Source organism: Eurosta solidaginis, chromosome 2 (assembly GCF_040869045.1).
Source record: "Eurosta solidaginis isolate ZX-2024a chromosome 2, ASM4086904v1, whole genome shotgun sequence".
Classification (NCBI taxonomy): Eukaryota; Metazoa; Arthropoda; class Insecta; order Diptera; family Tephritidae; genus Eurosta; species Eurosta solidaginis.
Genome location: NC_090320.1, coordinates 252,820,169 through 252,834,324, shown reverse-complemented (window position 1 = coordinate 252,834,324; position 14,156 = coordinate 252,820,169). Strand labels below are relative to the sequence as shown.

Below are 14,156 nucleotides of genomic sequence, written 5' to 3'. Positions count from 1 at the left end.
CTCAGAAAGCATGTGTCAGACTCGATTTGCGAAATCATTGGCAGTCTGTTGTGATTGCAGCCATTCCACGTCTAGCATTCCATGTGCTTTTTCCTTCGTTCTAGCCTCACAGACGCCGTTGCCTATTTTGGCTGTGACCAAATAATTATCCGACATCTAAAATACCGGTCGACCTGATTAGGTATATATATATATGCATAGATGTTAAGTAATGATTATGATAATGATTTTGCAAATGAAGGTTGCGAAATTCTCTAATTCATTAAACAATTAGAAAGGTTCACCTAATTCCCAATAGATAATTGAAATTTTTATTCTAGTGGTAAATCTAATTGCAATTAGTTGTCACTAGCAAAAAAAAATTGGTTTACCTTTACAATTAAAAATCTAATTGACTTCTGCTAATGCAATTACATATTCAATTAGCTTGAATTAGAATCAATTATTTTGATAAAAATAAATTTTTCAGAGAATTATTGAAGTGAACGAATAATGATGTAAATAAATATAAATAATTGATTCTCATTCGAGATAATTGAATATCTAATTGCAACAGCAGAAGCCAATTAGTTTTCTAAATGTAAAGGTAAACCAATTTTTTTTCTAATGGCAACTAATTGCAATTAGATTTACCATTAGAATAAAAATTTCAATTATCTAATGTGAATTAGGTGAACCTTTCTAATTGTTTAATGAATTAGAGAATATAAACCAATTGCATCAATTGCTAATTCTAATTGGAATTTAACATGTATGTATTTATGACTCTGCTCTAGCAGCGGAACGAAAAATAGGACAAATACAGTTTCTTACAGCAGCCGAATAAAATGCTAGGCGCGGCAGAAAACGTGTCCCTAATGTAACTTAAAATAGTGTCTGTCATAGGTAAGCAGTAATATGACTGGCGGTTTTTATTGAATACTAGCCTTCCCCGGCGTACGTTGTAACGCCCGAGATGGAACTAATTTTGCATTATTTTTTCTGTTTCGTTTGTTGATAATTTAGTTCATTGTTCTGTGAATTGAATTGAATTTTGTACGCATATTTGGTGAAATTTTCTGTTAAAACATTTTAATATTGTATCTTACTGTAATGTTTTTCGTTCGGTGCAAAGATAAACAATTTTTTTGGCGTTCCAACTCTAGAGCAAGAAACATATAGCTGGCCATAGGCAACGCACGGACTCTCTAAATTTAATCTTGCAACAGTAGGCGATTGTCCTTGTGCTTTGTTGATTGCAATTGCAAAAGCAAGGCGTACAGGAAACTGTAGGTAAGCGCTTAAAATTGAATGGAAAATCTGTACGAATCTTTGGGAACCGTGGTATGAGCACATATTCACATATGCTTTTACCGCTGGTGATTGTTGCTTCCATTACATTCGGAATTAATATCAAAGCGCAAAGTCTGGTTCCATTGCACAATTTTGGTGGGTCTAAATTCCGAAGAAGAATGATTGGTGAGCCAATTTTCAAAGTTAATATATGCGCAGGCATTCCAGGTGGTTCTAAAGAGTTTAGAAATTCAATTGGATAATTCACAATTTGATCTCCATCTGTAACTGTGTCGATCGATTTATATTTAGTAACGTCACCAGGAAATTGGTTTTGAATGCGATCATTGATTTTGTTAACATGATCATTTCTGGGAGCTAAGATTGCTCGTTCGCATAGCCAAAAAAAAATATTAATTTGAAATTCTTAATTCGAAGGAACCTATAGTCAAAATTTTGTGATGATTTAAGGGTGGGAAATACGTTGCCATAGGGAACACACACGCAAAATTTGATTTTTATAGAAGATGTAGATAGACTGAAGCTACCAAATTTTTTTAACGGCCGCAGATTACTAAACGTCCAAAAGGAATAACAGCCAAACTCAACAATACAGTCAAACTTTAAGTATTAAAATAACCTAAATTTAGACGGTTAAGCGTAAGTAAGTTTATACGGCAGCCATAGTTCTGAAAAATCCCATTTGTTGGGAAGGTACCACGCCGTTTTTTCCCCAATTCCACATTTTACTGGAGGTGTTAGGGCTTAACGTCATATAGCTCCTTACCAATTTTCACTATCCTACCATTACTACATCCAGAGATATGCAGTATGATATATTCCATTTGTATGGGAGTTGCCACGCCCCCTTCTTCCCTTTTCCACATTTTCTTGGTGGTGTTAGGGATTGACCTTCTATAATTCCTTACTGAATTTCAATGTTCTGGGATTTATACCTTCAGAGTTATGCAGTACCAATGATTTCATTTGTATAGGAGGTGCCACGCCCCTTTTATATATCAAAATTATTTTTAGCCTAAAACCTTCCCCTTGATCGAAGGAACCTATAGCCAAAATCTGGTGATGATTGAAGTGTGGGAAATACGTTTCCATAGGTAATACACACACAGAATTTGATTCTTATATATAACGAAACGACAAGTAAAAAAAAAAGAACTTTTTAACAGATGAAGCTGTTAATAAAAGCTCCAAAGGCTTTTTGTACACCCCAGGCGTTTTTATGTGTTTAAACTTTCTAAGTATACTTTCAATATCTATGAGCTTTCGATATCCCTTTAAACCAGATGCCAGTTTGGCAAGTAAATATATTTTATTAAAACGTCTGCCTCATTTTGGACAACAAAAAGTTATTTTGTTGCCTTAATGATTCCAAAAACTTAATATGGCCACTACCGTTAGTAAGTTCAAAATGCAACTAGTACTAAATAGTAAGATATCGAAACCTTCAAAGTAAGAGTTTGTGGCGTTTGGTATAATTTAATTATAACAATGATCCATAAATATAGCAGCCAAATCTTTCCCAATATTTTTGTGTTGTAACATGGTTGTGTTTTCAAACTCACGAACAGATGTCCCTCTAATCCTTGCTATAAAATATGTGTTATGGTGAATTATGCTTCCATTGGTCTGTCGATTATAGTACGGCCTTTTATACCTTTTATTATGACGTAAAAATCCCATTTACTTCCAATAACGTTCAACTGTGTGAGTATGTGAGACAGAAAAATGTTTCAAACCGTTTTTGGTCTTTCCAAGCATCCTCATTCATTTGAATAGCATACGAGATAGAGCGAAGGTTCTTGGTTTATTACTATCATTACTAGGCCCGGAAGCACTGCAACCTTTGTGCAGATCTATTATGCATGACGTTTCAGCCTAATTTTGTATCTGGAGGCTTTTGATGTATTTAAGTACCTCTTCAGGCTTTCTACTATATACCACATAGGATTTAAGAGCCACATCACCTAGATGGGAGAGTCTCTGCATAGGCAACGCGACACCTTCGCAGATAATGTGAACCAGCGTTTCATTCTCCAGCTCATAGAAACGACAAATTTGAGCATCGGATATATTTAACACACTTTGGTGATATCCTAGACCACAGTGTCCCTGCTTAGATTAATGATTTTGGCTGATACATTTGTTTACGGAAGTATAAACAATTTAGCGTGTCTTTGCTCTGAGCAGTCAATCCAGTGACGTCTGTAATGTTCAGTTTCCCAGTTACTTATAGTTTCCCTGGCGTGTGCGTTTTAAAAGTCCACAAAGGGGCTTTGGACCATAGAATGCTGCTATAGCACCCTGCTTTGCTAGGTAATATGCATTTTCATTACTTTCCTGTCCCTTATGTCCGGGAACCCATCCTCACAATTCCTTTTTTTTTGGCTCCCAGGTTATTAAAGATTTCAGTGCAGTCATCCACTACGTTAGATGTAACTGCCTAGGATTGCAAGGCACGTATGGGCACCTGGCTGTTCGACATTATGTAGATGCTCTTCGATTTTGAGGCTCTCCGCAGACATTCTCTAACACAGACTTCTATTGCATGGATTTCTGCCTGAAATATGGTGGGTTAGCATCCCATTGGTATGAATTTCTTTAAGTTCGGCCCATAGATGCCAGCTCCCGTCCTTCCGTCAGCAAATTTCGATACATCCATCAAACTGACCTCTGAGTCAGGGCATTATGGGGATTCCTTGTTTCCCAGTGGGTACTGTCCACAATGGACACCTCAAAGTTCCGTGAGATTCTGAGCTAAGGGGACATTACGTCACGCAGTCCTAATGTGGGATTTCCTATGAATTTTCTTATTACTTTCAAATGCCTTATCATGTTTCCTGGCTTCAAATCGGATTTTTTTGGAAGTCTGGTTTTGCCTCCCTCTCTGATGCTTGGTTTAACTCACGTAATTTTACGTTAAGCCCAAACAGTTCATCATCAAATGTTCTAAAGTATTCGTCATTGCAAGCATATAGAGGACCGTGAGACCATGAAAAAATATTTTTCTGGATCGTATATTTAAAATGCGGCCTGTCCAGGTAGAAACAGCTGTAATCAATGTGTTCTGCTACTGCTACAAGCTCTAAACATGAATGTAACATACAGTAGAGCCATGGGATACAAAAATTATTAAATTTCTCTGGCTCTGATAGGTTAGGTTAGGTTAAGCCGGCTTTTCGATAAAGTCTGAATCTGTCCATAGTATTATCAGAATGTGTTTGCCGACCAAATGGAAAACCTCTATTTAGGCACCAGGACAGGAGAGAACGAAAATCGACACTGATGATGGCTCAACGGCGAAACCTGTTTGTCTCGAGACCAAATTTGACAAAGAATGACGGAAAATCGTTCCAATATACATCATTTATCCACCCTGTCGGAACTCTGTCCTCTTGGCAAATACTAGAAATTTTCTAGGACCAAGCTTGCTGCCTCGAGATCTAGAAACTTGCCTCGGTTGCTTAGAAATAAATAAACTGATTCGACATCCGCGCATCGCCGATAATAACCGATCCACCGGTTCGTTAGCTGCGACTTGCCAGACACAGATTTCAGCAACGACCGGTAAGCAAATGCCTGGCAGTCGATCCACCGATTCGTCATCACCGTTTGTTCAATTCTACTCACCGACATTCACCGACTCATCATCTACGACTAGCTTGGAATAGATTCCACTATACACCAGTTCATAGCCATCACCAACCGCTTGTCCAACTATCGTAGTCCCACTCTACTGATCGATATGATAGTAGTGCGTTGCGAATCCCATTGATACACAGATACAACATTCACCGATATCAGATCACCATCACCGTTTATATCAGAAACTGTAAGGGTCCGTCAACGGAGACACAATTCACCGAAACACGATCACCGTTAACCGATTACACCAGAAACCGTAAGGACTCCGTTAACCGATACACCGTTCAACGAAGCCCGATCGCCATTCTCGGATTACACCAGAAACCGTAAGATCTCCATCAATCGATACACCGTTCTCCGCCACAGTGCGTTTGTGTGTTCGTATGAACAGAACACCGCCAACAAAGTAAGATGTATTCATTTAAAATGTAAAAAAGGTGCATTCTCTACAAATTCGAATGAATTGAAATTTTTAAGCTTATTCAAAATCTATAACGTTAAGCAATATATGATTCAAGGTTCGATTCGAGCTCAAGGCCAGAACAATAATATTTTTTATTTTGTTTTTGAAATAGTAAGTAGAAATTTTGTAAGACAACCTGCCAAAGCTGCGCAGATAGATACATTTCGAAGGGTGCTAAGCCCTCATCATCCGTACGCTTTAGGCACGCAGCTCTAACCATTTAGCTAAACAGCGATGGTTTGTTTGACTGACAAATTTCTACTTCTATTCCTTCTTACCAACTATATTAATTCGGTGTTGCGCCATCTGTTGCAAATCACTGATAATGCTGGATTTTTTTATTGTCAATTACTTTGTTTGACATTCCCAAGTGCTCATGGTTTATTAACAATGGTTTTTGTTTTTATCGGCCTATTGATAAATAATTCAAGGTTCGATTCGAGCTCAAGGCCAGATCAATAACTTTTTCTAGTGAGAATTATTGTAACTTTTTTAATTTTTCTAAATTTGAAAAATTGTATTTTGTATGGCAGGTTGTCTGAAAAATTTTCTACAATTGTTAAGCAATAAATTTAGAAAATACTTCAACTCTCAAACTTTCAGATGTCGTCACTTAAGCAACCAGGTGGTTTATTAGGTTTATTAGCAGGGACCAAATAACATATAATTTTTTTATAAGTATTTGTTTTCATGTGCTTTATTGTGCATGTTTTGCGATTTTATTTAAAGCACAATAATTATCCCAGAACCATTGCAACTATATTTCTCTGCTAGTATATTTATGGCGTTTTCTTTTCAGGAAAAATGTTGCACCTGTGACGCATCCTTAGGATCTCACTTTTGCACTAGCTCACTTGGCGCTCTACAAAAGGACTTGAGTTTTAGGTAATGCTACCCCTTTTCTGGTTTAACCATTTCAATTATTTTTAAATATTGTGGCGAATATTAGGATCACTGTGCTGTTAGTAAATAATCACAAAAAAAAAAAAAAAAACAGCAAGTAGCCACACTTATATACATAGAAGGCGACGACGAATATTTCACACACATAACCAGCAGCTTAAAGCAAAGCGATTATCTCACATACACATATGTAGTCATCAGCTAAGAGCATAACACCGAAGCTTTGCAAAAAGAACTCCGACAGCAAGGCTCAAACGGGCACACCATTATTAAGTGAGCTAATTAAGCAGGCGTCAGCTGCGTTAAATCAGCAAAACCCCCCTGGAGAGAAAAAGATGACCAAGCTAGGCAAGGCGATTGAGGACTTGATGCAGTTCTTCATAGGGCGTAATAATATACACGCGGAAATCAAGCGCTTGGCCTCCGTAATAAAAGTGCTGTACATCGAGTCGGCCCTAGAGGTAAAGAATTTAGAACATAAATTGCGTGCAAGCGAATGCGCCAAGGATAGAAGTCCATCACCCTCCAGAAAGCGACCGAGGAATAATTCGTACTCGACCAAGGAGAACAACGTGGTAAAACCCACTACTACTCTAAAAGATGTCTTACGAGGGCACGTGGGTGGACACAAACGACGGCAAGAAACGCAAGAGAAGACGGAGCGGAAAGAGGAAACTGCAGCCCAAAAGACGGGAGAGTGGCAGTTAGCCAAAAAGAAGAGCAAGAAAAAATCACTTAAGGCTAGGCCGGATGCAATCATCATTTCCAAGGCGGGGGATGCGACGTACGCCGACATATTGCGTAAAGTGAGAAGATGCGACGAATTAAAATCCCTGGGTGATGACGTCAAAACGATTAGAAGAACGGCGAAAGGAGAGCTGTTACTAGAGCTGAAAAAATCGCAAGATGGGAAAACAAGCGCGTACCAAGCAGAAATTGAAGCGGTACTAAAGGACTCGGCTAAAGTTATAACACAGTCCCAAATGGTCACGCTACAGTGCAGAGATCTCGATGAGATTACTACGCCCGAGGAGATTTGCAACGCCCTCCACCAGCAATGCAACATCAAACTTCCAGATGTGGCTGCCATAAAAAGCATACGCACAGGGTACAGTGGCACGAAGTCGGCACTTATAAGCCTTACAGCGGATGATGCCAAGGCGGTTCTTAATACGCAAAGAATCCGGGTGGGATGGGTTTCCTGCCGAATTAGAGAGCTCAAGCAAGAAAAACGCTGTTATAGGTGCTGGGGCTATGGGCATATAGCTCAGAAATGTAAGGAGACTGTAGATAGGTCTAGCCTATGCAGGAAATGCGGCCAGGAAGGTCATAAGGCTGCAAGTTGCGAAAATGCACCGAAATGCGCGCTATGTGGGGGACAACATTCAGCAGGCAGTTTTAAATGCCCACAACGAGAGCGCAGCAAAATGACTGTCTCATGAGGGTATTGCAGCTCAATTTAAACCATTGCGAGGCAGCCCAAGAGCTATTATCCCAAACAGTCTATGAAGGAGGATATGATATAGTGGTACTCTCTGAACAATACAAAAATCGCCAGGAGCAGGGTTGGCTCTCAGATTCAGCAGGGAAAGCCTCAATTTGGGCACCAGGGAAATTTCTCCCACAGGAAATTATGACGCCAACGGTAGCAGGATTCACGTGGGCAAAAATCAACGGTATATACGTCTTCAGTTGCTATGCCCCTCCGAGCATGACCATCGCCGAGTTCGAAGACATGATATACGGGATCACCATTGAAGCACGAGGTAAACACCCGCTTTTAGTGTGCGGAGACTTCAATGCATGGTCATCTGTGTGGGGAAGTAGACGAACCAACGAAACAGGGAGAGTTCTCCTCGAAAGTCTTACTTCTTTGAGGCTAGAACTCCTAAATGAACCAGGGATATATACCTTCGATACAGGTACCAGACGATCCATTATAGATCTCACCTTCGCTAGCAGCGAAATAGCAAGACGAGCAAAATGGTCCATAAGCAACGTCTGCACACACAGCGACCATAAAGCTATTAGCGTAGAGCTGGAGCATTATCTGGAAGGACGCCATAGTACGAGAATCGCATGCGGAAGACCAGTCGGTTCAAATCACTAAGTTGCTATGTATGGCATGTGATGCTGCCATGCCCAGAAGTCGCGGAAAAGCACAGCGCACTCCGGTATATTGGTGGAATGACGAAATTGCGGAAGAGCGTAGAAAATGCCACAAAGCACGAAGAATAGCGCAGAGGGCACGCTCATCACCACGATATGCAGAGCTACACAGCACCTATGTCGCACAAAGAAAGACACTTAAAAATGCCATAAAAAAGAGCAAGAAGTTGTGCTTTAGGGAACTGCTGGATAATGTCGACCTAGATCCTTGGGGATCAGCCTACAGAACTGTGATGGCCAAAGTTAAAGGACCGATATCACAGCAACCTACGTGCCCGATACTGATGAATATTATTGTTGAAACACTTTTCCCAGCGCAAGATCACTGGACTTATCCAAGCGAGGATCTAGAAAGTACGGAAATTCCGCAAATTACAGAGCAAGAGGTGCTGGACGCTGCAAAAAGAGTTGCTGATAACAAATCCCCAGGACCCGACGAAGTACCAAACATAGCCCTTAAAGCCGCGATTACAACACGGGCTACATTATTTACTGATCTTTTTAATGCCTGTATGCAAGAAGGCGTGTTCCCTCGCCCGTGGAAACGACAAAGATTTGTCCTATTGCTGAAACGTGGTAAACAGCCGAACCAACCATCCTCATATAGGCCACTTTGTATGCTGGATTCCCTAGGGAAGATTTTCGAGCGTATAATTAGTGAGCGCCTACAGCTGACTCTAGAAAGACCAGGTGGCTTATCGAATAGTCAATATGGATTTCGCAAATCAAGATCCACCGTAGATGCAATACAAACAGTCGTCAATATAGCTAGAGAAGCTATCTCTGGAGGCCAAAATAAAAGGAAGTTCTGTGCACTGATTATGTTGGACATCAAGAATGCTTTTAACACTGCGAACTGGATGCAGATAATGGCAGCGCTGCAAAGCTTCGGCACTCCAGCTTACTTACGCAGAATTATAGGTAGCTATCTTAAAGACAGAGTACTTCTTTTTGACACGGATCAAGGAGCTAAAGAGTACAAAATCACAGGAGGCGTCCCACAGGGATCTGTTCTCGGTCCAACGCTTTGGAATGTAATGTATGACGGGGTGCTAAAGATTGATCTACCAGAAAACACGCAAATTGTGGGATATGCTGATGATATTGCAGTGGTAGTAGTGGCCAAGAAACTGGACCTGCTTCAAGCATTATGTAATGACGCCGTAGCAAGAATAAAGGAATGGCTGACCAATACAGGACTGGAGTTGGCTAGCCAAAAGACGGAAGTGTTATTAGTAAGCTCCAAACGGTCGGCGAACGAGTTAGTCTTAACTATCGGGGATCATCAAATCACCTCAAAGGATTCCTTAAAATACTTAGGAGTGCACATTGACTCTAAGTTAACTTTCAAAGAGCACTTCAGAGCGGTGGGGGAGAAAATTACCAAAGTTAATGGATCACTTATGCGAATAATGCCTAACATTGGTGGTCCGAGCGAAGCTATACGTCAGCTATTGTCCACAGTAACCAGCTCAATAATACTATACGCAGCACCAGTGTGGTATGGATCTAAACAGACCCATCAAAAATATATATTAGCAGCGTACCGACTTGCTTCTTTAAGAATAGCAAGTGCTTATCGGACGGTGTCCGACGACGCGATCCTGGTTCTAACCCTGAAAATCCCAGTGGACTTACTGACAAGCGAAATGGCCGATCTGTATAACACTAATATCGAGCGACCATCTGAAGAAGACAAGAAAAGAGCAAGGACACAAACAATAGCTAAGTGGCAAGAACGGTGGGAGGCCTCGAGTAAAGGACGTTGGACTTTCACACTAGTTTGGAACCTAGCTCAATGGAATGAGCGGAAGCACGGCGAACTGAACTACCATCTCACGCAAATAATGAGTGGACATGGCGGTTTCAAAGAGTATTTATGGAAGCGTAGGATAGAGGAAGATCCTCATTTCCCAATGTGTACCACAGAGTTAGAAAACGCAGAACACGTCATGTTCTACTGCCCCCGTTTCCACGAAGAAAGACTCACCTTGCATGGAGTCTTTGGGGGGAACCTACCACGAGAAATTTAGTTTCACATATGTGCAGCAGGAAAGAATGCTGGACTGCAGTGAGCAAAATGGCATTTATAGTAATGACACGCCTGATGGATGTTGAGAGGGAGCGCAGAGAAATGCGCATGCGAAGCAGTGGTGATTAAATGGACACTCAGAGCAAATAGCGGGAACCTGGACGCAGGGACAACAGTAGGCTCTTAAAAAATGAGAAATATGGAACGCCACCCTGAAGTAATGCGAAAGTGGTGCCGGGGTGGGCGACGGTTCCAGAACGGGGCTGTTTTTTAGTCTACGGACACACGGTTGCTGCGACGGCAGCAATTATGGTGCATTAGGCATTTTTCAGCCTCCCCGCAAAAAAAAAAAAAAAAAAAAAAAAAAAAAAAATTACTTCCCTGCAAAAAATGCGATTAGTCTAGGATGAGTCCGGGATGAGTCGCAAGGGAGTATGCGACCAATGCCAGTTTTGATCTCTTTGTATGAGTTCAACTGTTCCCTTTTGTTTGAGCATGTCCTATGAAGAGACTAATTGTACCCATTTATACCCGAAAGGGATCGATGGGACCAATCCCCTTTGTACCCATATGGGAACATAAGAGAGTAGTCCCTTTTCGCCCCAATAAGGATACGGACCAGTCGCATTTTTACCCCAATGGTAGTAAAATGATACATACTCACCGATGTAATCCGTTTAAAAATAAAACAATAATTAAAATTAGTTTTATTTTCATTTCCGGTTTATATTGAAATAAGCAAGTTTAAAAATTCAGTCTTTTATAATTTTTATGCAGGTACTACGTTAATGCTACTCATTAAAACAGTTCAGTAAAACACAAGCATTTTGTTAATTAGAAATAACTTAAGTTTTAAACTTTTTTCAGACATCAGTTGATCAGACTTAATAATAGATGGCTTTATTTATTTTGAAATTATATTAATATATTATTAGATCTCATTTTTATCTAGTTTATTTCATTCATTCATTTGTTTAATTAAAAATAAACTCTTATCAACTCTGAAACTTGACCAGGACTCTTTTTGTGTGGCTTGACAAAACTTTTTGGTTTCATTTAGTGAACATTTTAGCGCGTTTTTTTTTTTTTTTTGTGCTTATAACTTTATGGGAAAGAACAAAAAATATTCTTGTAAATATTGCAATAAATTATTAGATAATTCACAAGGTCTTAAATTCCTCATATGTGCTATGACTTTAAACCTCTCATATGTGCTTTGTTGTTGTTTATTATATAAAATTTGGATAAAAAACTACAATTCAGCAGCCTATGTATATCAGATGTACTAAGTTATTGCCAAATAAATTGTTTTGTTTTTTATTTTTTTAAATGTCAAAGAATTTTCATTAATAGAAGGATAAGCGGTAGCATACATTTAGATTTTTACAGGCTTTTTACAGATGACCCTCCTTACGGATATACTTAAATACGATCTACAACAGGATGTGGTGTTCACGAGAGTCGTATTTAAAAAGATAGTAAATAGGACAATAGGAGACCTAGTGAATTGATCATATATAATTAATTTCGATTAACATTTTTCTGCCAATGTAGTAAATGTCAAGTAACGCGGCAAAGTTTTATCAGACCAAACTTAATCGACTACCATACATGTATATAATACCTACTCATATATTGCTACTTCAGACTAGGTACACTCATAAAATCAGAGTGCGGATACAATACTGTTTAAATATTTTAGTTTTTGTATTCAATAATCGAATGTACCTTAAGTAAAATTTTTTCTTGTCACACTTATGCTGCTACAGTCATAAAAATTTTGTAGGCTGTACTGTTTTGATTTAGAATTCTAAACTCATTGTGAGCATTTTGTATTAGCAACACAGGAATACTATATATATGACTACGAAACTGTTTCTTAGGGTTTCTCTTTAAAATTTAGTTTTTTTTTTTTTTGTTTACTATCTTTAAAAGATATGCATTTATATGGACAAGTATAGAAACTTTTAAATTTAAAATTAACTTAAAAGTTATATATATCGACTTCACGCAGAAACTTAATCGAATCACAATTTGGTATAATGAAATTTGATTGTCATTTGTTACATTGACAATAAAATCCGACCAATAAAGCAAAACGTACCAAATTTTTTACTACATTCGGCATTCAATAAAGCACTAATGAAATGATTCAGAATTTGCATTTTGTACGGAAGATTGAGTTCAATAAAGGCTTTGGATAAAGATTAATCTCCTGTGTAAAATTTGTATTAATTACTTGTATATAATTTTTTTTTTAATATTTAAGTGTGGCCAAAGTTTTGTATTGAACACAAATTTAAGTAATTCACACAGTAATAAAGTATATATGTACATTCGGTACATAATAAAACCATAGAAAAAAAAACCAAAAATAATAATTCATAACAAGATTTTTTGTTGCCTTAAATGAGCGTTGTTTTGCACAACTTTTGGACAAACGAAAGCTCCTAATATTATTATACTTTTTATAAAATTATTATATATCATAAAACTAACTTAAGAGTTTTGGTCTCGAACCGTAAATCTTTTTGTCTAAAAAATTCTGGCAGCGGCTTCTAAAGTTATTATTTGTAAACGTATAGTAAAATTTACTCCGATCGTAGTAGAATTCAAATGTAGTTATGTATGATAGACAACCCTCTAAAATATGTATGACGAATTTGTCAGAATAAGGTGATGGCAAATCGAATTCAACCCAATTTGCCGTGCAGAAGAGTGTCAAGTCAAAAGAATGTATGCATTAATTTCGATCAACTGACATATTGTTGTACTAATGCATTGTTATAATTGTGACCCCTGTTTTTTTTGTCGGTGAAGCTTCTTAAAATGTTTTGACTTGGCAAATTGCAATCCTTTTCGGAGCATATCCTCGGGGGTTAATCCCTTAAAAGGAAGTGTAGACACAGCTCCTAAAAATTTAAAAGTTTAAATTCAAAAAACAATGTATTTATATAAGGGGTTATATGTAAATACCTGCCAATGCGCTATACAAGTTTGGGAACGATTTCAGCCCAATTTTGCCGTGAGCCCCGTCCAAATTCAAAGCAATTATCACGTCTGTTTTTATAATTAGTGGTAAATTTTTGATATTGTTGCATAATATTGATGCAATCGTAGATTCCTGTAAAAGGCACGAATGGTATTTAAAAAGTATTTAAAAGTTGACATTTAACTTACATATACATCTCTGTTAGAAGATGTAATTTTTTCGTCCAATTGCTGCATCTTATATACGTCACAAAGTGGAAAATACTTTACGACGGGTGTATTTTGTACTTCCTGACGAACTAACTGACGACAATTATGTACAAATTTAAAAGAACATGCAATTTTTATGTTAACCCGCAAGCAGCCAAGTTTACTGTTGAGTATGATCCTATATATTCTACTAAAATAATAATAATAGTGTTTTTTCTCGGTAAATATCCGCTTCTCTTCCAATATGTGGTGTGTTGTTTTTAATTGTTCCCACTGGTCATCCTAAACGTTTTTGGCCGACTCCGAACGCATCTGCTTAGGCAGATGAATTTTTTGCTGAGAAACTTTCATGGCAGAAGCACAATCGAAGAGTTAATCAAGCCACATAATCTGTTTGAAGTAAGTTGTTCGCCCACTTTTCAAAAAGGATAAAAAAACATTCTCCGAAAATTT

General features: G+C 38.3%; 1 long non-coding RNA gene across 1 annotated transcript; it reads right to left on the bottom strand.

Moving 5' to 3' along the window:
- Window positions 1-12,882: 12,882 nt before the first annotated feature.
- On the bottom strand, window positions 12,883-13,785 carry LOC137242720 (uncharacterized). The gene is made up of 3 exons (XR_010950349.1): window positions 13,683-13,785; window positions 13,479-13,626; window positions 12,883-13,414 (listed from the first exon to the last, which is right to left on the bottom strand). It is a non-coding gene; the product is annotated as an uncharacterized lncRNA (long non-coding RNA).
- Window positions 13,786-14,156: the final 371 nt, after the last annotated feature.